Raw genomic sequence first — 22,776 nt, 5'->3', positions numbered from 1 at the left:
ATGGGGTTCAGAGCTAAACAAAGAATTCACAGCTGAGGAATGCCGAATGGCTGAGAAACACCTAAAGAAATGTTCGACATCCTTAGTCATAAGGGAAATGCAAATTAAAACAACTCTGAGTTTCCTCCTCACACCAGTCAGAATGGCTAAGATCAACAACTCAAGTGACAACAGATGCTGGCGAGGATGTGGAGAAAGAGGAACACTCCTCCATTGTTGGTGGGATTGCAAGCTGGTACAACCACTCTGGAAATCAGTCTGGAGGTTCCTCAGAAAATTGGACATTGAACTACCTGAGGACTCAGCTCTACCTCTCTTGGGCATATACCCAAAAGATGCCCCAACATATAACAAAGGCACATGCTCCACTATATTCATAGCAGCCTTATTTATAATAGCCAGAAGCTGGAAAGAACCCAGATGCCCTTCAACAGAGGAATGGATACAGAAAATGTGGTATATCTAAACAGTGGAATATTACTCAGCTATCAAAAACAATGACTTTATGAAATTCATAGGCAAATGGAGGGAACTGGAAAATATCATCCTGAGTGAGGTAACCCAATCACAGAAAAACACACATGGTATGCACTCATTGATTAGCCCAAATGCTTGAATTGCCCTAGATGCACAGAACACATGAAACTCAAGACGGATGATCAAAATGCGAATGCTTCACTCCTTCTTTAAAAGGGGAACAAGAATACCCTTGGCAGGAAATAGGGAGGCAAAGTTTAAAACAGAGGCAGAAGGAACATCCATTCAGAGCCTGCCCCACATGTGGCCCATACATATACAGCCACCCATTTAAACAAGATGGATGAAGCAAAGAAGTGCAGACCGACAGGAGCCGGATGTAGATCTCTCCTGAGAGACACAGCCAGAATACAGCAAATACAGAGGCGAATGCCAGCAGCAAACCACTGAACTGAGAACGGGACCCCCGATGAAGGAATCAGAGAAAGGACTGGAAGAGCTTGAAGGGGCTCGAGACCCCATATGAACAACAACGCCAAGCAACCAGAGCTTCCAGGGACTAAGCCGCTACCCAAAGACTATACATGGACTGATCCTGGGCTCCAACCTCATAGGTAGCAATGAATATCCTAGTAAGAGCACCAGTGGAAGGGGACGCCCTTGGTCCTGCTAAGACTGAACCCCCAGTGAACGTAATTGTTGGGGGGAGGGCGGTAATGGGAGGAGGATGGGGAGGGGAACACCCATGCAGAAGGGGAGGGGGTGTTAGGGGGATGTTGGCCCGGAAACAGGGAAAGGGAATAACAATCGAAATGTAAATAAGAAATACTCAAGTTAATAAAGAAAAAAAAAGAATCTCAGAAGCTAAATTGCTGTTTTAAAATGAAACCTTCTCAAGCCAGGGAATTGGCTTACCAAACGAAGGAATCCGCTGCCAAGCCAGATGACCAGAGCTTAAGCCTCCTGAAAGAGAACCACTATGACGGACTGCCCTCTGCCCTCTAATGTATTATGCCATTCATGTGCCCATAGAGATGCATTAGTGCATGCAAACACAATTGTGCACTTGGATGCATGCAAGCACAAACATTAATAAATGCAATAAAAATAAAAAGAAGATTCTAGATTGCAAAATTAGAAGTGTATCCTGATTGCTCTCGCAGAGAATCTGAGTTCGGATCCCAGAACCCAGGTCAGGCAGCTCACAGCTACCTGTAACTCCAGAATCCAACAAGTCTGACCCATGAGGGCACCTGCACTCATGTGCACATTCGCCCGCACAGATATAGACAAAATTAAAAATAAATGAAGCACTTAAAAAACTAAATAAAATAAAACTCTCTCAGTCAAGGTTTCTTTTTAAGAATTAATGAACTATTTCAAGTGCTGTTTCTACGGTTTGACTTTCTAATGTAATTATGCTAGTCATTCCAAGCATGCACAGGGCTGCCATCCACTTTTTCCTCTGGCTACTCCTGGCATGGCAGTATGTTTTATTCACCTTTTAATGGTACGAGGGGGAGGATGGTTTGGGACGTGGAGAAGAACACACCATGAGATAATCACCCTTCCCATTTTTTTTCCTTTCAGAAAACTGCTGTTACAGAATAAAAAGAGGAAAAACAACATTTTCTAAAGCTCTTACTAGATGACAGGCCCTGCCAGGTTTTTGGCTATATGTGGTCATTTAATCCTTATTCACTTGTAAAGTATGATTGAGTGATCAAGCCACAGAAAATGAAGACATGGGTTTTCATAGAGATTAAATAGTTTTCTGTAAATTGCACAGGACTTTGCTTCTCAAATCTGGTTTTCGTCCTTGTTATGGCAAGGTACCTATTTACTTACTCATAAAATAAATCCCTTGTTTGATAAAATATATTATTACTCTCATTTTTAAAGGATCTAGATAGGTAGCCTAGGCTAGCACTGAGTTCTTAGTGACTCCTTTTGCCCATGTGCTGTGGCTTAGATTGCAACACTCACCATGATTAGCTCAACTCTGACAAAACAGTGTTTCTTTTTTTTAAATTTTTCCTGAAGACAAAATGTTTTGCAACTCAGGTTGGCCTCAAACTTGCTATGTACCTGAAGATGGCCTTGAACTTTTGATCTTTCTACCTTTATCCTTCCCCACCAATTCTCATTCTGCATTCTCATAGACATGCACTGCCACATCTTGATTAATGGGTTGGAGAGGGACCATAGGGTTTCCTACATGCTATGCATCCATTATAGCAACTGAGTTACATGCCCCCTTTTAAAATACAGACTTGTAACATGATTTTTGCAAACAACTGATGAGAAAGGGATCATAACAGGGTCAGTAAGAGAAAGGATTTTCTCTACATATCATTGGTTCTTTTACAAATGAAATCATTACTACAAGGCTTTAATAGTTATGGTCAATGATATCTACAAATTGACCTTTGTTTTTGTAAGTCTAATGCTTGTGCAGGAGACAGAGAGAGAGAGAGAGAGAGAGAGAGAGAGAGAGAGAGAGAGAGAGAGAGAGAGACTGGGGCAGGAGATAAAAAGAAACAGAGTAAATTGGGAGTCCAGAGTCAAGAAATAATCACTGTTTAAAATCTGTACATATTTGTCTGAGCTTCAGTCTAGGCAAACATGTATGTGTGTCATGCATATATACACAAGCGTGAGATTTTTCTACAAACTTTTTCTGCAGATCTGCTTTTCTTTCTGTTCCCAACATACTGTGTAAATATGTCATTATGCATAAGTCTCTGAAACCGCTTCGATGTGGTCGATTATTTAGAGAGAGTTGCCAAACAAATAGCATTTCAAAGGCAAAAGGAAGTTAATAAAGAGTGTAAACATGCCATCCCCAGGTATGCACATGGATAGCTCTGCTGTATTTGCTCTCTGCTATTCATTCCTGAACCCAGCAGCCGATTGGCTCAAAACTAGACCCTTTCACATGGCTTGTTTTCCTTCTTTCCTTCCTTCCTTCCTTCTTTCCTTTCTTTTCTTCTTTCCTTCCTTTTTCCGTCCTTTCTTCTTTTTTCCTTTCTTTTCTCCTTTCCTTACTCTTCCCTTCCTTTCTTTCCTTCCTTTTCTTCCCCGCCTCTCCCTCTCTCTCTCCCTCCCCCTCCCTCTTTCCCTGCCTTCCTTCCTTTCTTTTCTTTCATTCTGTCTATCTTTCTTTGTTTAAAACAGGGAAAACAAATCAATAAACCCAGCTTAAGGGGAGCTGCGGTTAGAGCTTGTCCCTGTGTATCCTTCAGCCTCTCTCCAGCATCTTCACATTCACATGTGGCAACCCATGTGCCACACACTAACCACCCTGGCCCCTGTTCCAACAGTTCTCATCATTTACTAGCAAGACCTCATGTAGACCTAGTATATCCGTTCCTTATCCTGGCCTTCATTCCGATCATGTGTCCTTCACTAAGTGGTATGCATGGCCAACAGAAGGTTGTATTAGAAGCAGTCTGAGCCTACTGAATATAAGCTGAAGGACAGAGATGAATTATACTGTGCTTCCATGATGAGATTTAGCCACTAGTTCAAAAATAAATTATTTCATTACTGTGACTGTAAGGTCACCAAAGTAATTTCTTCTCTCTCAAACTGTACAGCATTTAAAATTTTAAATATCCAAATTTAATGAAAAATTCATATAACTATTTCAAGCTAAGTGGGAGTCAATAGAAAAGAGAATTTGTAGGGAAATGTAATGTTATCTGCAGAGAGCAAGAGCTCAGTTACTTCACTGACTTTATAAATGCTTTGTATTGAACTACACAGCCCCCTACCTTGCTCTTTCATTCACCTCTAATAGATGACAAGGTATAGCAAGCACCACACCAAGCTCACAGTCTGGAATACTTGCTTCTGACTCTTTTGACAGCAGCTTGCCTACCTCTCCGAGACTTATCAACAGTCGTTTGTAATCATCCAGATTGCTGTATATCCTAGAGATTTGATTTGCTCTGTATAGACAATGACTTAGATCAACAAAATACCTCTAGTAGTAAGGATGCTTAAAAAGTATATGTTCAGTGGGCCAGAGATGCTGCATGGCTATCTACTCCTCCCAAGACATGGCCTCTAGGGTCTCCAGGATGCTCCCTTGCCTCCTTCCATTGCTAGCATCATAGCTATCCTTGAGAAAGAGTCAGTCTGTGCTGCTCAGCAAGCTCTATCTCTGCTAACCAAAGAGGAAGAGATAAATTCAGGAAAGCAGAATCTTACACATGTGGGTGTAGGAGAAATGACTTATTGGTAATCCCTTCCCCCACCGCCCTTCCTGTCTTCTATCCCTACACTGATCACTAGTGTGACAGAGTCTGGGGATGTGGGAGGGGCCGATGGTGACATGAGCCTTGAGTGCCTGCAGATGTGGGTGTGTGAGCTCAGAGTGATGCTGTCCTGGAGAAAGGCCTCATGCTCAGAGTAGGGAGAATGAGTCTCCTGGGACAGAGCCCATCTGTAGGAAATTACAAACGTGAGGTCATGTGTGTATTTGAGAGTGAGAAAGTCAGCATGGAAGAAACTCCAATAGCATGAGTGTGTGTGTGTGTGTGTGTGTGTGTGTGTGTGTGTGTGTGTGTGTGCCCATGATGCGCGTGTGAGAGAATGGAGGGGATGAATATGTGTCCCAGGCTGGCACCATGTGTGTGACTAAATGTGGTGTCAAAGTAACAGAGGAGGACAATAAATGAAAGAAATGACAGGGGAGGGAAAATATGGATGAATCTGAGATTCTTTCCAGCAAGCTGGGATTTGTGTATAGATGATGTCACTCTGGGGCAATTGCCTTGCACGACAATCCAATACCATCAATGAGAAAATTATTCTTAGTCCAAAACAATATGTCTGGGTTGTGAAGTATAGTGAAGTTGGCTGACAAGAAGGTTAAATAAATCCTGACTCTTTAATGAAGCACAAATTTAAGAGGCATGGACAAGAGAAAGCATATTGAGGACAAAAATAAGTCTCAAAAACATGTATTCTTTGACTACTTTGTCCAGAGTTCTACTCCATTTTAACATAACCATGTATTCTTTCATATCTAATATATTAGATACACATCTAATACATGTAATATATTGACAACTAGCCGCTTATTTTTATTTCCAAGGCTGACTAGATTTTCTGTGCTATACGTGACTATTAATGTTGATTATCACTTTGGCAAGTTCTAGGCAACAAACTTCTGTTCATGTCTGTCAGGGTGTTCAAGACTGGGGTAGTTGATGTGAGAAATGGACCCTAAAGGCTGTGGTCCCAGTTCTTATCTGAATAAAGGGGAGAGAACAGCATTCATCTCTTTGTTTCTTGACTTTGGGTGCAGTGTGACTGGAGGCCCAACTTTCCTGCCTCTAGTACTTTCCATTGTGTCTGACTGTACCTGCTACCTGCCATAAGTTGTGTTTTTCAGATATTTTTTCATAGTAATGAGAAAAGTAGGTAAAGCACCATGTTTAATATGGCTTCTCATCACCACATTTGTTGAGTGAGTGGATATACTGAGAAGTGGAAATGGGTTAGCTATAGATGGAAAATTACAAGTTTTGCCTCTAATCGGAAAGAAAACACAGGTATTAGCAAGGATCACAGCTTTTCTTGTAAGGATGAGAGGCAGTGGTATCTGCAATTCACAGCAATTGTTTTAACACTTTCTTGTATGGCAAATGGTCATTTTCCTTTCTTGATGGACTCATGGTCATCAGATCCCAGGTTCTAAGTAAAGAACATTTGTTCTCCTAAGAATTTGAATATTAGCACTTGTAGGGAAAAAAAGTAAGTCTCAACTTGGAGCATGCACTGACACAAAGATAGCGAGCAAGCTGTCTGTTCCTAGGTACAACCCAAGTCTAGATGGCCTGACCCTACCTCCACAAATAAGAGGTATGAAGACTTCCTTGACATTGAACTCCTTCAGAGTGAACATAGTCCATAGACATATGGAAAAGCTGTAACACAAAGATCATGTTGAAAACCAGCCCTGGGAACAGGCTGGGTGAACAACTTTAAAGAGCTCCAAGGGTTTGTGACTACAGGTTCCATCCTGCCCATAGTCCCAGACAATGCCTTCTATCATGACATAATTATCAAAGGCACCTGATTTCATACTAGGAAACAATTCACAGCACCAACCCTATTTAGAAACATCCATTGCTTATTTTCAGTAAGAAAAACTTGTGGCCAGTGGCAGGAAATCAACTAGCCAATTTTATAAATACTCAGTGGGAGCTTAATTTCTATTTCCTAAGTGTAAAAAAGCATTTCTTACACTGAAGAGAAGCAAACCTTTCTTATCTTTTTGCAGAAAGTGTGTAAGTCTTTGAATCCCTGCCATTTAATTTTTCATTTACCTCAGGGGGGAAAAATAATGAAAGAATCCCAAAGACACCACTTCATGAGCTTTCTTTTCATTCATAAAAGAAGCACATGTATCTGTGAGGACCATTCTTATTGGATTATATTGACCTTGTCTCTTGTAAAACCCAAAGCTCATCACTGTGGTCAGTGTGTGGGTGGTGACTTTCAGCTTATATTTATTCTGGGCAAATTCCAAAAGGGAGTCTGCCTGTCTCTCACATGGGAAGCTAGGCTGGGTATGCCAGTTTCAAGATCATCATTCTTGTCCTGGAATTGGATGCATGTGGATCAGGGTATTGGACACATGTGGCTATTTAAGAAAATGATTTGTATAAAAACACTTCCATTCCTTCCTATAATTTTGACTCTAAGACAACTTAAATAAAGTTGAAATTCTGGAGTTAGATAAAGGCCCACTAAATCTGAGCAGTGGTCTCAGCTAGCACTGATCAAAAGCTACAGGACCATTTCATGATTACACTAACACTGATTAAAACACATGTGACAGATATGCTAGAGGACAAGTTCATCATGCAGTAGGACTCTCTAACAAGAATGTGGATAAGTGAGGATACAGCTCAGTAGTAGAGCACATGGCTGCCAGCATTAATACAAGACAATAAGTTTCTCTCTTGTTTCTTCTATAATCTTGTAGCTTCAAACAACCCTTGAATTTTGACCATTTATCTAAGCATTCCACTGTGTTTACTTGTCTAAGTCCAAACACCTTTCTTATTGTCAATAAATAGTTGGATTTATTGGATTAAAAGTCCACCCTAACAGGGTTGGGGATTTAGCTAAGTGGTAGAGCACTTGCCAGGCAAGCGCAAGGCCCTGGGTTCAATCCTCAGCTCCAAAATAAAAAGTCCACCCTAAAGCACTTTCTTAATTTCATCTGCAAGAACCATATTTCTAACTAATGTGTCTACAGATGTCAGGGCTCAAGACTTGAAGATATATTTTGATTGTTGGGCATGAGAGCATATATGATGTCCTAAATGTATGAAAAGCTGAGGCAGGAGGACTGGTTAAGCCTAGGACTTCAAGATCAATCTGGGCAGCACAGCAAGTCAGATCTCTCTTTCTTCTACCTTTCCTCCTTCTCATCCTCTCTCCCTCCATGTGCATGTATGTGATATGTATATATGAAGAACAAAATTCAACCATTAACAATGATAAATGCTTAATGATTTCATGGACTGTGGATGTGGTAGAATATCTGGCTAGTGTGGATGAGGCTCTGGGCTCACCTTTAATATTATATGCATATATTTCTTCTCTCCTCTTTCTTTATGTACTATTTCTCCTCTTTCTAGGTACTTTTCAATGTAAGTTTCTTTGTCACATATAGCTTCAATCTGTATCTTTATATGGATGAAAGTTGTGAGAATTCCTCACATCTCCTCAATCCCTCTTGAGCATCTGCACCTGCCTCCAAGAAGTCCCACCCAAATGGCTCCCATATTTCAAAACTGACTTCATATTGTATTTTCTCCTGAAAGCCTACCTAGCTCCCTCAAGCCAGAAATAATCTCTCCTTATTAAACAATGGAGTCTTTATGACTTCTTGTGCCTTTGCTTGGATTTTGGACAAATAAGCCTGACAAGACTTAGATTCATCCATAGCTCTTCATTTCTTGTAGAAGTTTTCTTCTAGTCCTATGCACTGTAATGTTTAATAAATAGATATTAAACAAATAGGCAGAAGTGCTTGGTTTCTCAACAAATAAGTGAACCTTTCCAATATGAAAACTAGAAATGCACTAATTTGTATTTTCCCCAACCTTTGAGTGTGATGCCACACACCATTAATCACAGCACTCAGGAGACAAAGGCAAACAGGTATCTGTAAATTTGAGGTCAGCTTGATCAACACAGTAAGCTCTAAGCTATTCAGGGCTACACAGTAAAATCTTCCCTCAAAAATATTTTTTTGCAAATCAGAAAATGTGAGTGAAATATTTTCATAAAATACACATATGACTACTATCTCCAGGCACATGCACATGCTTGTACACATATACAATTCCCTCCCTGAGAAAACCTATGTAGAGAACATAAAGAACAAAAGTGATTTTTAAAAGATTGCATTGTTTTTAAATTAAAGGCAGAATATTACAAAATATCTACTGAATATGTAGAAATGTTGATGGTACACATATAGTTGAAAACACCTAACCGATGATGGGAAAGAATAATCCCATGAGCATGCAAGTAAGATAGGTGAAATATCACTTCTGAACACCAGGATACACCCAAAAAGTCATTTCGAAAGCCCATACACATCTGCTTAAGAATTTTAAAATGTATTTCCAAAAGTAATTTCCGTAATCCTTTGAGGATCATGTTGTCTTTCATGTTTGTAGTTCAAGTATATCCACATGGTCCTAATACCTCAGGCAAAGTATGAGCTAACACCATACTAGCACATCCACCAGGCCATGAGTTTGGAAGCAATTGCCTTTGGTGATGAAGATAAAATTAGAGAAACAGACTTAGGCAGAGAGATAGCAAGGCAATGACAGCAAGTCAATAAATAACATTTAAAAAAAGTCTACATATGGATAAGAATGGAATGTCGTCAGATCTTTTTCCCTTAATATGATTTATCTGGAAGGTGTGCCATCAAATGCCTTTTAATCCAAATTCATGGAGATGTTGACAACGCGTCGTCTCAGATCTGCACAAAAGAAACATGGCTGGCCTAACCTCAACCCTCTGCATGCTTTCTCTTTAAAATAATAATAATAAAAAAAAAACCACACACATTCTGTAGTAGGGATACATCAAAGCAATTGCTAATTCATCTGACTCATTGATCTGTTCTTTTAGGAATCACCAAGTGCTCATGACATGCCAGAGATCATGATGGATGGTCAGGGAGATTAACAAAAATTAAATATGTCCCTTGCTCTCAAAAGTTGCTCCTAGCCAGATAGGAAAAAAAAACTTCAATTTAACAGTATCGGAATACATTAGACAGAAACATAGTTATGCCAGACACAGTGTTAGCCTGTTGACACATTATTCTAACGCATTACCCTATGAATTGATTTTCATTCCAACCCAGTGTAGAAATTGAGTTTTGGAGAAGTTCAGCAGCTTGTTAAAACTCACAGATTATTGATTCTAATTCTAGGTTTTGAATATATTGTGAAATTTGCCTGCCTTAGAGCTTACGGTTTTAAGCAAAGGAAGCATGAAACAAAGGAATGATTCTTTGACCTGTTTAGCCATAAACTAAAGATTAAAAAGAAGAGGAAGTTTGCTTACGAAATCAAAGGAGGCTGAACTGCGGTGGATGGTACAAGCATTCTTCTGAGGATCCACCCAGGATGTCATTTGTATATAACCACGTGGTGCCAGAGAACTGTTTGTACTTAGGTCAGCATCGCCAAGCGGTTGATGGTCTCAAAGCCCTGGAAGACAGACCTTAGCTACAGCTCACCTCCTTATCTTATTCTGAGCATTGCATAGATGTAAAGTCAGTTAGCTTACAGTCATCGTAGCACATTTCTGAGAGAGTTAAATGTGTAAAAAGAAATGTTTTATTTTGACATATGGATTTGGAGGTACCAATCCAGGAAAGATTGGTCACATTGCTTTGACCCCATGTGAGACAATGAATCGTAATGGGAGTATGTTAGAGCAAAACCACTCTTCTAATGACCTGAAAAGTATGGAGGAAGAGGAAGTAAGATCCCAGAAACTGATTGCACAGACTCAATGACCTAAGGACCTCCCACTAGCATCTTTATCTTAAAGGTTACACTACCTCTCAATAGGGCCATACTGGGAACATTTAACAGCCAAGTATGTACGAGTTGAAAAAGGGAACAGTCTACTTCTGAATTCCACTTAGAGAAGAGTTCATAGGACATACACACAGCCTTGTATTATCTTGATAAATTCACAGAATAATTAAGAAAACACTATGATCTTTTTAATATCTACTATGGAAACTCACTTTTAATTTTATTTTAAAATATGTTTTCATGTGTTTGAGTGTTTTGTTCTACTTGTCTTTAGATGCAACATGTGTGTGCTTGGTGCCCATGGAGGTTACAAGAAAGAATCTAGTCCCTTAGACTCTTGGATAATTGTGAACTATCATGCGAGTGCTGGTAACCAAACCTAGGTTCTGTGCAAGAAATACAAGTACTCTTAACTGCTGAAACATCTATGCATATCTGACAAGGAGAAATCTCCTCACATCCCCCCCCCAAAGCTTTCATATCTAGAAAGTAAAAGAAAAAAAAAGAAATCCAGAAGCAAAAAGATTTTTCATAAAGGTGTAGATTAAAAATAAAGGTTTTCATAAAAACTCATGCCTCCATTAAGGTATTTCATTGTAGTATCTGTTGGTTTCAAGAAATTTACTAAATTTCAGTTTCTCATGGGGGTTCTATAGCTAGAGGGACGTCAGCAAAGTCATTTTGTGTTTCTCATTATCAATGAATATAGTCCAGAAATGTGCAGTAAGATCCATCTTGCCCTGCTTATGTTTGAAAAAAATTAAAAAATAAATGTGCGGTTCCTTGAATAAAAATGTTTACAAATATTAGGTGTGTTCATGTTCCTGGCAGCAGAAAACAGCATACTGCTATGCTAACTCATGGACTTTCCAGGTTCTGTTGGGTCCTGTGGATAAGCTAGCCAGAATCAGAGTGTTGGCTAAACACACTTCTTATCTGGAAACACAGAGAACAATCTGTTTCTGAGCTTACTGTGGTTTTGGCAGACTTTGAGTCCTTGTCATTGTCATGCTAATTTAAAGCACTTTCCTGTATTTTCCTCTCATTCTTTCTGTTCTTGTGTTCTAGTTAGTTGTCAGCTAGCTAACTCTTCACTGTCCTTCCTTCCTCCAGTTGACTACATTCCTCCTGTACTGGCTTTCTCCTTCTTTAGAGTCATCAATGGGACATGGAGCCTGGCACACTGGAGGAAGGGGTGCTGACCAATTGGCCTACCTCTAGCAGCAAGCTTTGGGTTCAATGAGAGATCCTATCTCAAAACAGTAAGACACAGTGATGAACTAGAATGAGTTCTGCATGCATGGGCTCACATAACCATCTCTCTCCCACCCCCGCACACCACACACACACACACACACACACACACACACACACACACACACACAAAACACACATACAAGTCTTAATTTTTTTAAAAACTCATGCATGTATTTTCCCCTCATTCTTTCTGTGCTTCTGTGTCTCTGCATTATGGTGGGTCACATTCTCTGTTTCTAAGGACTTTCTTATGACCATGCTTTATAAATCTTTATGCCTTACCATAGCTCATTAAAAAAACAATCCCTAGAGTAACTTAAAAGGAGCTGGACCTTTTATATGCTATGAGTCTAAAAAAAAAGGACTTTACAGAAGTCCTGGGAAAAAAAGGGGGAGATGTGAAGAATCAAGTTTGTCTCTTAAGGCCTGGCATCCTGGGTGGAGGTACACACACTTCTGGTAGACTCAGGAAGGGAATGGCTTTAGTAGGATAAGAAGACCAACAACTCATGGCTCGTGCCTCCAGTTTTTAGCCATCGTTCTGGTCCTGCCAGACTATCTTGACACTGTCTTTTCTCTTCATTGCTTGCTTCTCCCCAGAACCTGAAAGCTAGACAGAAAGCCTGCTGGTATACTGTCAACCCTCTCACCTTTACAGATCTCAGAGTTTTGTCACCAGGTCCCACAGGGTAGTGTACAATTTTACATAGCAATCAGGTAAATATACATAAACACACAGTTATCTATAGGTACAAAGAAAACTTGTCAACAATTGGTTTTTATTATGTGCACTTGATATCTGCCACTGACTTTCTTTTCTCCTGTTTTGTTCTGTTTCATTAACTTTTCTCAAGCTTGCTCTAAGGTGCTAAATTGATGCTAGGACTCCCCAATGGGTAAGGAAAGGGAAGTAGAAACTATCACTCTGGATCTAGATAATGAGAGTTAAAGGATATCAATAGTTTTCTCTCTATTCCAAAGATTAAGTGGGCAATCTTAACTCGAAATGCACGAAGTTCTCAGAGTTTTAGGCTTAGTGGTAAGTTTCCATTCTAGCTCACTGTGGTGGCTGATCTCCACTGACAACTTGACTAGATTTAGAATCTCCTAGGAGAGGCATCTCTGGGAAAATGTGCGAGGGTATTTCCAGGGAGGTTTAATTAAGGAGGGAAGAGGAACACTGATTTGTTCAGGGAAAAGAAAGATATCAACTGAGCACCAGCAATCATCACTCTTTTGTTCCTGATTGCAGATGATGCAATGTGACCAGGCAGGATGGATTGTGGTCTCCTAGACTCTCAAATAAAGCCATTTTCCCTTAAGTTGTTTTTGCTGGCCATTTGGTCACAGCCATGAGAGAAGTAATGTATACATTCTTATCTACCACCGTTCCCTTCTTATTAAATTTAGTTACCCATATAAGAAAAGTGATGACCAAATGATAAATGCTAACTGGACTTTTCATGTGGAGATATGTAGGATTTTTAGGATGGATGCCTACATATAAGATTGACAGGTATAGGGAATGATGGATGAAAACATCCGAAATATATTAAGTGTTCTTTGTCTTGTGGATGCCTGCTAACTCAGTGTTATTCCCCACTTTAAAAGAGAGGCTTGAGAAAGGTTTTGACTATGTAGCCTAGGCAGGCCTTAAACATATAGTCATCCTCTATTATCCCTCTGCGTACCAGTACTGTAGGACAGATTTTTCTTCACTATTTTCATATGCTATATTTTTTATAGTAAAACATGGTAAGATGGAAAGAAAATATGTAAAGTATTCCATAACAGCAAAAAGCTATTCAAGGAGATATGTGAAAAAGGAATATTATTTACAATGATTGCAAGTTGAAACTTAAGACCCAAAATCCAGTTTTGTTTTGTTTTGTTTATTTTATATGATGAGGTATTTATTATTACTATTATCATTATTTATTATTATTATTATTATTATTATGTTATTTATTTACACCCCAAATATTGCTCCCCTTATGGGCCCCCTTCACAGGGTTCTTACCCTCCTCCCCTTAGCTTCTGAGACAGTGTTCCCCCCAATTCCCACCTCCTCTCACATACCCATCCATCCCCACCTCACTAGCCCCCAGCATCCCTCTGCTCTGTGGCATCAACTCTCTACAGTATTAGGCACATCCTCTCCCATTGAGGCCAGACAAAGCAGACAAGCAGTCCTCTCCTACATATGTGCTGACCATGGGTCAGCCCATGTATGCTCTTTAGTTGGTGGCTTAGTCTCTAGGAGCTCCCAGGGGTCAGGGTTGGTTGATACTATTGTTCTTCCCATTGGGCTGCCATCCCCTTAGCTCTTTGACTTCTTCCCCAAACTCTTCCATAGGGGTACCTGCCCTCAGCCCAATGATTGGCTGTGAATATCTGCATCTGTCTCTGTCAGCTGTTGGTGGATTCTTTCAGAGGACAGTCATGTTCGGTTTCTATCTGCAAGCACAACATGGCACCAGAAATAGTGTCAGGGTTCGGTGCCTGCCCATGGGATGGATCCCATGGTGGACCAGTCACTGACTGTGCATTCATTCAGTCTCTGCTTCATTTTTGTCTCTGTAGTTCTTTAAAACAGGAATAAATTTGTTTTGTTTTTAATTGAAGCTAAATACTTATTTCTCGGCTGTAATTTCTACACTTGATCTTAGCCAAAAGGCCGAGAAGCGATCGGCTGTAATTTCTGTAGCTTTTTTTAATCTTCCTCCAAAATGCAGAATGTTCATAACAGCTAAAGTCTGCCAAGAGTGGATCATGTACTACATAAACTACATAAAACGAAAGTCACCTGTATTTTAAAACGCAACCTCACAACTATCTTAACTAGCTGTTCAAATCAGGACTACTACATAGATGTTCGGCTAAACTGTGAAAAGTTACCCTCCCAAGAAATTAAACAGATACAGGGATTGAATTCAAGTCTTCTGGCTTTATTTCCAGGGTCCATGTCTCATAGAATACTAAGGAATAATGTGACTTACTACTTGACTCACTTGGATCTGAGGCAGACCAGCTGTTAAGATGAGTTCATTTCACATTCAGTTCACACTATCATTAACGGGTAGGACAGAGATTGCTGTGTAACAGCTCCTGGAGGCTTGAGATGGAGACTCCAGGATATAGATTACTTGAGGGAATCTCTCATGAATCTGCAGGGCAAAGACACTAGTCATCCTCACACATTAGACACGTATGCACAGGCTACAACACAGTAGCCACAGGGAGGCATAGTTCCAGACCAAGAATTTACTGAAGCAAGTGAACAGTAGCATGTTGACCATTTGCATCAGCCACACTCTTTGGTCTTCCATTATTCTTTAATCTCTACTCTAAACTACCTATGTCTAAGCCTTCTGCTAATTCTCCTAGCACCAAAATGGCAGAAGCTATAATAAACATATACAAGAAATATAGAGTTACTAATGCTCAGAGTGATATAAAGAAGAGGTGCTGAAAAGTAGGGGAGGGTCATTGAGCAGATAATGGAACCACAGTGGTATTTGATACTCCTGCCATACAACTTTGGTCTTAGCTGTTTAAAGTGCATCAAAGTTTGCCTCTAAAAAATAAACTATTTTTGGAAAGAGGTGCTCATTATCCCATGAGTTGTGATTATCTTCAGCCCCAAATTCACCTGTAGGATCTCTGTCCTAGTTTGCTTTCTATTGTCATGACAAAACACCATGACTCAAAGGAAGGGCTATATTTGGCCTTACCTCTCCATGTGAGAGTCTATCATTTGAGGGAGTCAAGACAGGAACTCAAGGCAGAAACCTAGAGGCAGAAAGTGCAACAGAGGCCATGGAGAAGTGTTGCTTACCTGTGTATTCCTTGAGGCCTTCTCAGGACCACTTTCCCAGGAGTAGCACTGCCCATACCCTACTAGGTGCTTTCACATCAATAGTTAAACAACAAGATGCCCCCCCAAACATGGTCCCGGGTCAACTTGATGAAGGAGATTTCATAACTGAGGTTCCCTTTTGCCAGATGACTCCATTTTGGATCAAGCTGACAGCGTAACTAGCATAACCTCATAATGTGACAGCCCTGAGAGACTTGATCTTTTAAAGAGGTAAGTAAACAGTTAGGATATATCTCAGTGACACAGTATTTGTCCAGCAAACACAAGATCCTAGGTCAATTTCCAAAGTCCGAAACAATTTGTTAGTACCATACAGGCCCCACACCAATTTCTAGAACTACAAGGGCAAAAGACCTAATTTACCAGCTCCATTGAAATTAGAATTCTAGAGAATTCTTTAACTCTAATTGTTTGTCTTTTTCTTATTTGTGGGGGTCAGGTTTTTATTCCAATCCTGAAGTGTTATTATTTAATATGGACTTGGCTACTATTATTGTTTGGATGTACAGTGTGTACCAGAGTTTCTCATGGTAGAGATTTGAAGCCCTCTGTCATAATGTTGAAAGGAGTCTTTTAGAAAGTTAGGTAGATCCTGTTGGGATTGCAGGTAAGGAGTGGGGCTTAAAGGAGCTCTCTTGGGTCCCTCGAAAGTGAGCCTTAAAAGGGTGACAGAGGCGACATTCCAAGCTTTTGTTTTCCATGTGTAAGTGAACCACGCTTCTTGAAATTTCACCTTCTACTTCCTGAAACTAAATGAACTTCTTTTCTTTTTGCGTGACCTCACCTCGTATACTTCATTATAGAAGTACAAGTGGAACTGTTGCAAGGACTCCTCCCCTCACACATTACCTCCATTGTACTTATTTTCTCCCTTGGCTTCATCTAAAACTGTAAATACCTTTCAACTGTTACTCAATCTCCAAGCTCAGATGTTCTGTAATTTCTGATGCCTTCTCTATAACATCAGTCACTGGAGACCTAACTAATATAAGCACAACATGCACCTCTCCTGACTCCAATTTTACCGACACACCAGTCTTGCTGCCATGTACATCCCATAATACCAATGCTGACTGTGTGCGTTCAAAGTTCATAGGGCTCCAGATAACTTTATTTCTTTGACCCAAAGTATAAGACAGGTGTCTATTTTTTACCCCCTATTCTATCCTACTGACACTATGTAGGCTTTTAATAGTGTCTCCTGATCTAATGTGTTATCCTCCTTTTAGAATTTCTTTTTTTGTTTTCATTCATTGAACAAGTGTTAATGGCATACACGCAGAAACAGCAGAAAACCAAAAATGGAACATATAAGGTCATGGCTTAAAATAATTCATACTGCAGCATGGCAAACAGATGATGCATCTTTGTGAAATATCTGTGCTTAAGAGTACGCATAGCTATACTACGAACTCAGTTGCTAGGAGAGGAATGTGAGCGAGAAACCATGGGACACACTACAGAGGAGCAACCAACTCAACACCGGATGACAGGAAGGATTAACGGAGGAAGCGAAATGGTGGCCTTGTTGAATGAAGAGTTTTAGACAGAGGAAGAAAAGCAAGAGGACATTCCTAGGCTGAGAGAAGAGGACGAGGACTGGGCCGAGGCCTGACTGAAAGGAGGATCGGGTTGTCTGGAGGAGTTAGGGAACAGATACAAGGGTGTGGTCAGGATGCCATGAAAAGATAGAAAAATAATTAGGTCATCCTAAGAAAAGTCTTTGCTATGATACTACGGAAGTACCTACTTCATTTGTAGGCGATGCTGTGTCATTCAGTATTTTAAGTTACGGCCATGCTAACATTTCTTTTTGAAAGGCATCTCAGAAAACAGTCCCCTGAAGAGACCAAAGGCATAGTTTGATTCCTAGATTCTACCGATTCCGAATGCTGTCATACACACTAACAGTCAAGTATAAATATAAACTCTGGGTGTGTGTGTGACCGTGAGCATTGTTTTCTAATTAAGGAATCTAAGCTTGACACTGTCTAATAAAAATAAAATGTGAGCCACATATGTAGTCTTTAAGTTTCTTGTCATCACGTAAGGAGTGTAAGGAAGATTGGGAGATGGCTCAGTACCTACGGGTGCTTGCTGGGCAAGAATGAGGATGTGAGTTCAGTTCAAATCTCCAGAACGGAAATAAAAGGCTCAGTCTTGTCATGAGTGTATCTGTAACCTCAGTGCTCGTGGACGGGAGACAGGAGGATCGCTTGTACTTGCCGGCCACCAGTCTAGCTCCGGTTCAATGAGAGACCTTGTTTCAAGGTAATAAAAGGGAGCATAATATAGTGAGATACTTGACATCCTCCTCTAGCTTATACACACACACACACACACACACACACAAATACACGGAGGCAGAAAGAGACAGAGAGACAAAGAAACAGAGAGACAGACAAAAACAAAGAGAGACAGAGGAGGGAGAATAAATGAGAGGTGAAAGTAATATTAATCACTTTTCTATGATTTTTAATCTAATATTTTCAAGGCATTATCATTTTAACATAATGCAAAATTATTAATGAGGACCCGCAATATGGCTTAACGTGTAGGGACACTTTCTGCCTCGTGTGACAAAATGAGTTTGATTTCTAGGATCTACAAAGTGGAAGGAGAGAACTGACTTCTAAAAGTTATCCTCTGACTTCTGTGTGAATACACATACCTAATAAACACACACACACACACACACACACACAAACACACACACACACACTACACTAACTTAATAAACATAGAATAAAAACCTTTAAATTAATAATGACTCGTTACATACTTTTTCTTCTTTTGTAATAGCTCGAGCAGTTTGTACTGATAACATATCTCTGGGACTACGTGCGCTGCCAAAAATTAACGATTACAAGCCAAATGTGGTGGTATGGCCTGTTATCCCTGCACTTTCGGGAAGCCTGAGGTTGAAGAATCCAAAGGTTGAATTTGGGCTATGTTTCAAATTCCAGGTCAGCCTCTGCTACAGAGCAAGACCCTGTACCTAGAACAGGACAAAAGAGAATTAACACACACACACACACACACACACACACACACACACACACGAATTAGTGAAACAGCTGAAAGAAGTCATTTTAAAAGTGTGTAAAGAGATCTGAGTCCGAGTGATGGTTTGTTGAGCTCTTTTGACAGAGATCAAAAGATTTGATTTAATCCATAGCAACCGCCCCACCCAAATCCCCAAAATGACTCAAGAGATCTAAAAAGGAGTTGGTCATCAGCTGTAGCCAAAGACAAACTGAGGGTGGGGGTGGGGTAAGACGACTTGAGTATTTCCATTCTGGGTGAGATGTCCAAGCTGTCACTTTTCTCACCTAGCATGCATTTATCAAGAAGTTTGTCAGAATTGTCATTTAAACGCATAGTGATGCTCTTACTCACATCCTTGGTCCGTGGTCCTCTCTGTTCTCCCTGCCTGATATGGCTTGGGTTGTCAACTCCTGCTCCCTCTGAAGCTTGATAGAAAAACAGAGGAAGTTAAGGAAAGAGAAAAAAGAGCCAGTTCCTCCCTGAGTAGCAACATCCTGTTTTTTCGTGTTCTTCATCGTCATTGGGGTTTGTTTGTTTGTTTGTTTGTTTGTTTTTTAATTTAAAAAGTGTATATGGGTGGATGGTTTTTGCCCACATCTGTACTACATGCATGTCTGGTAGCTTTTGAGGCCATTTGGTCTCCTGGAGCTGGAGTTACAGACAGTGGTAAGCCATCATGCAGGTGCTGGAAACTGGACCCAGGTCCTTTGAAAAGGCAGCCAGTATTTTTAATCACTGAGATATGTCTCTAGCCTCCTCATTCTGAAGATCTGTAGGAGAACCTCTTTTAGTGAATTAGAACTGTGCTTCCTGATTGCTTGTCCTAAAATCCTTTGCTTAAAGCCACAGATTTGGAGATTGCTTGAGTGAACAAAGTGTCCCAAAAGAACACTTTAGGCTGCTGTGGATACCATCATGAGCTGTGTCCCCAACTGTGCTGGCATCACGGATGGCCGAAGGTGTCTAATTGCAGGTGTTGGCCCTCAGCAACACTTGCTATGAGTTTCCCAGTTTCCAAATAAGGGAGTTTGCTCCTTTTCCTTACTCTTCTCCCTGTTCCCATGTTACCTGGGTGACCCTAGGTAACTGTGTTGGCCACTATTTCCACACCACACAGACTTCATATTATGTATACATGACTATGTCTTATACATGGTTTGCTTTCCTGAATACAGCAAGGAATGAAAACAGGTCCCCTGTATCCTCAGACACCTAGCTGTAGCATCAAACTGAGGCATCTGCTCAGGACCGTCTTAAGGACCCTGAACAATTCTTGGTTCCTTGCTTCCCCCAGATCAGCTGTTTCTTTCCAGCTCTGAGAACTTTTCCCCTTTCAAAAGGAAAACGAATGTTCTTACTTTTTTTTCTTTCAAGCAATATTGTTTGTGGCTAGTGTCATTGCAAGTCGCTCAGGAAATCTGGGGACAGTCCAGCATTATGCCTGCTGTCCCTACAAGATAATTAACAGTGACTCCTTTCGAAATCAAAAGCATCTTGGTTCAGAAGATGAATGTTTTCAGAACTCAAAAGCTAAACAATGAATCTTTTCAACAACTTTGAGGCCTCCTGCCACAGTCATAGCTCCACCCTAAGGCTCATGTAAAAGTGAGACTGTCATCAACCTCAAAGCTGGGGTATACAGCTCAGTGCTGGAGCATTTGCCTAGCACATGTGAGACTCTGGGGTTAATCCTTCGCACACGAGAGAGGAAGATTAATAGGGCATCAGTGGAGTGAGAAATTGACAACTCTCAACTTCCACAATATTCTATATCATTGGCAGAATCTTCTTATTAAAACTAATCAGTGTCCAAATGTACTATTTAATACCCTAGCCTGGTAGCTAAGTCGTAGGACAATCAAAGGTGTTTACTAGCACCGATATTACTGTGAAAGTTTCCACAGGCATTAGGAATAGAATCAAGATTCTGTCAGCTGAAGAGTGATTCAAGCAGGGAAATAAGTAGATGCATGATATGAATCCTTCACATACATGTGTACATGTATATACAAACACATATATGCATATAGAACAGGAGCTTTGCGTTGTTTTAAATCGTAGAGGTTTCTCCAGTTTTGGTAGGGAGATGCAGTGAGATGGATTCTCAGGGAAATACTCCTTATGGTCATTCCTTATGTGGTCATCCACAAGATATCCCTTATATGGTCATTCACAAAGAGAGAGGCTAGAGACACAACAAGAAACAGCAGAGCAAAGAAAAGCCCTTATTTTTACAGACATGTGAAGGGATGCTCTGAAAGTAGTGGATTAGATAAGATATCAAATCATAATTTAGGGAGACAATTCTATTGTCTCTCCCTATCTTGAGAATCTTACATATTAGGAATTGTCAGTCTCAGGAATATATAGAGTGTGTTTGATCCCATCTGCAGGAGGAGCATCTGTGACCATGTATGTATGATGTGTATATAATAATCTACACATAATCCAATATGCCTGAAAAATCTGATTCTAGTCAGTGATGAAATTTCACTATCCCTTTATACAATATTACAATATTACAAGTGTGATTTACTTAAATTGCATTATAATTACTCAACATTACTTCCAAATTACTTTGCAGTAGTAAGTTACATTTATTGGCAAAGTATTAAGTTTCACAAGTTAAGTAATAAGTAGAAGAATAAGAATCAAAAATCAACTTCATCTTTAAATGGAAAATGAATTTGGAATTGTATAACAATGCAAGCAATATAGAAAGATATTCCTCTAATAACCACATTCACTTTAAAATCTAAATGTTGCATTTCCAGGCTAGCTCATGTAAATTTATAGAGAAGTGATTTATTGGAAAAATATTTATAACTAAACCAGCGAAGAGCTAGCATTACAATGTACAAAGCTACTGGATGGATTCAGAAAAAACACATGAGAGTGAGACACAGCTGCACTCTGGCTCCTGAAAAACCAGGAGGGCCAATTTTCAGACCTCCACTCAGGGAAAGTTAAATCCTTGACTTACCCACAGAGAGCCACTATGAAACAGAACTGCCGTTTATGAAGATGTGTTTTTAACAAACATCTTAAGTAGTGGTGCTAATAAAAAGAGAGGCACTTGGACAGAATCAGATGTCCACAGGAGATTAAGTGTGAGCTTCAAAGGGAAGAGTTGTATCTCACGGTCTTTATGATAGTCATACATGTGATTTCTGGTGAGTTCTGAAGTTGGAATTTTCAAAACAGAAATATCTTGTATGAGTGAGGCCATACTCCAGGTTTATACACTCTGGCCTTATTAGTGGTTCACTGGTATTTTATTATCCTTGTTTGAAAATATTTTGTTTATGCATATACATATATTGTGTATATTGCGTATGCTAGGTACACTCTGGTGTGTGTGCATATATATATATACATATATATGTATATATATATGTATATATATTCATCACATGTGTATGGAGGCTTAAAGTTGAAGCCAGACATCTCCCTCAGTCACTGACCACCTTATATATCGAGTCCAGATCTCTTGATAAACTCTCTTCAACTAGTCTGGCTGGCCAGCTTCCTCCAGAATTTGCCTTTGGCTCCTGACATTACAGGTAGATCTCCATGGCTACAAAACATTTTCTGTGGCGTCTGGGCTCCAAATTCTGGTCCTCCTACTTGTTTGACAAGTACTTTACCCGCTGAGCCACTTTCCAGTCCCTTGTTTGAACATATTTTCATACAAAGCAAACTTTAACACCATGCTGACAACATTTACAGTAAATGTCAATTGTCTTGGAATTCTGTGTGTGCAGACAGTGAAGGGCTGTGACTGAATGCTGGAGTGAAGGGCTCCTTCCCCTCCCATCTTCCGTAATTTCTCTTTTTCAACACTACTTCACAAAGTGTTGAAAGTTAAAGGAATAAAATACATAGAAACAGGTCACAGCCCAGCAAGCCCATGTGGCTACAACTACTTCGTTGGATAAGATACACCAACAGTGCCAATGAAAACACTTCATATGGGGTATCTTGCACAGGACTGACTGCCCTTGGAGTGCA

General features: G+C 40.1%; 1 long non-coding RNA gene across 4 annotated transcripts in view; it reads right to left on the bottom strand.

Annotated features, from left to right (window-relative positions):
• Positions 1-15,905, bottom strand: part of LOC102546489 (uncharacterized) — an 81,762-nt gene extending 65,857 nt beyond the window's left edge. For 3 of the 4 annotated variants that reach the window (XR_005492653.2, XR_595570.4, XR_005492652.2), the window contains exons 1-2: positions 15,676-15,905; positions 10,099-10,244 (exon numbers count right to left, since the gene is read on the bottom strand). This is a non-coding gene — a long non-coding RNA (uncharacterized LOC102546489). Of the gene's footprint in view, positions 1-10,098; positions 10,245-14,848; positions 15,005-15,675 lie in introns of all 4 variants that reach the window. The other variant, XR_005492654.2, reaches the window with a different exon arrangement.
• Positions 15,906-22,776: the final 6,871 nt, after the last annotated feature.

The sequence above is a fragment of the Rattus norvegicus genome, chromosome 13 (genome assembly GCF_036323735.1).
Source record: "Rattus norvegicus strain BN/NHsdMcwi chromosome 13, GRCr8, whole genome shotgun sequence".
Lineage (NCBI taxonomy): Eukaryota > Metazoa > Chordata > Mammalia > Rodentia > Muridae > Rattus > Rattus norvegicus.
Note: the sequence above shows the minus strand (reverse complement) of the source record. Positions and strands in the feature narration are given on the sequence as shown.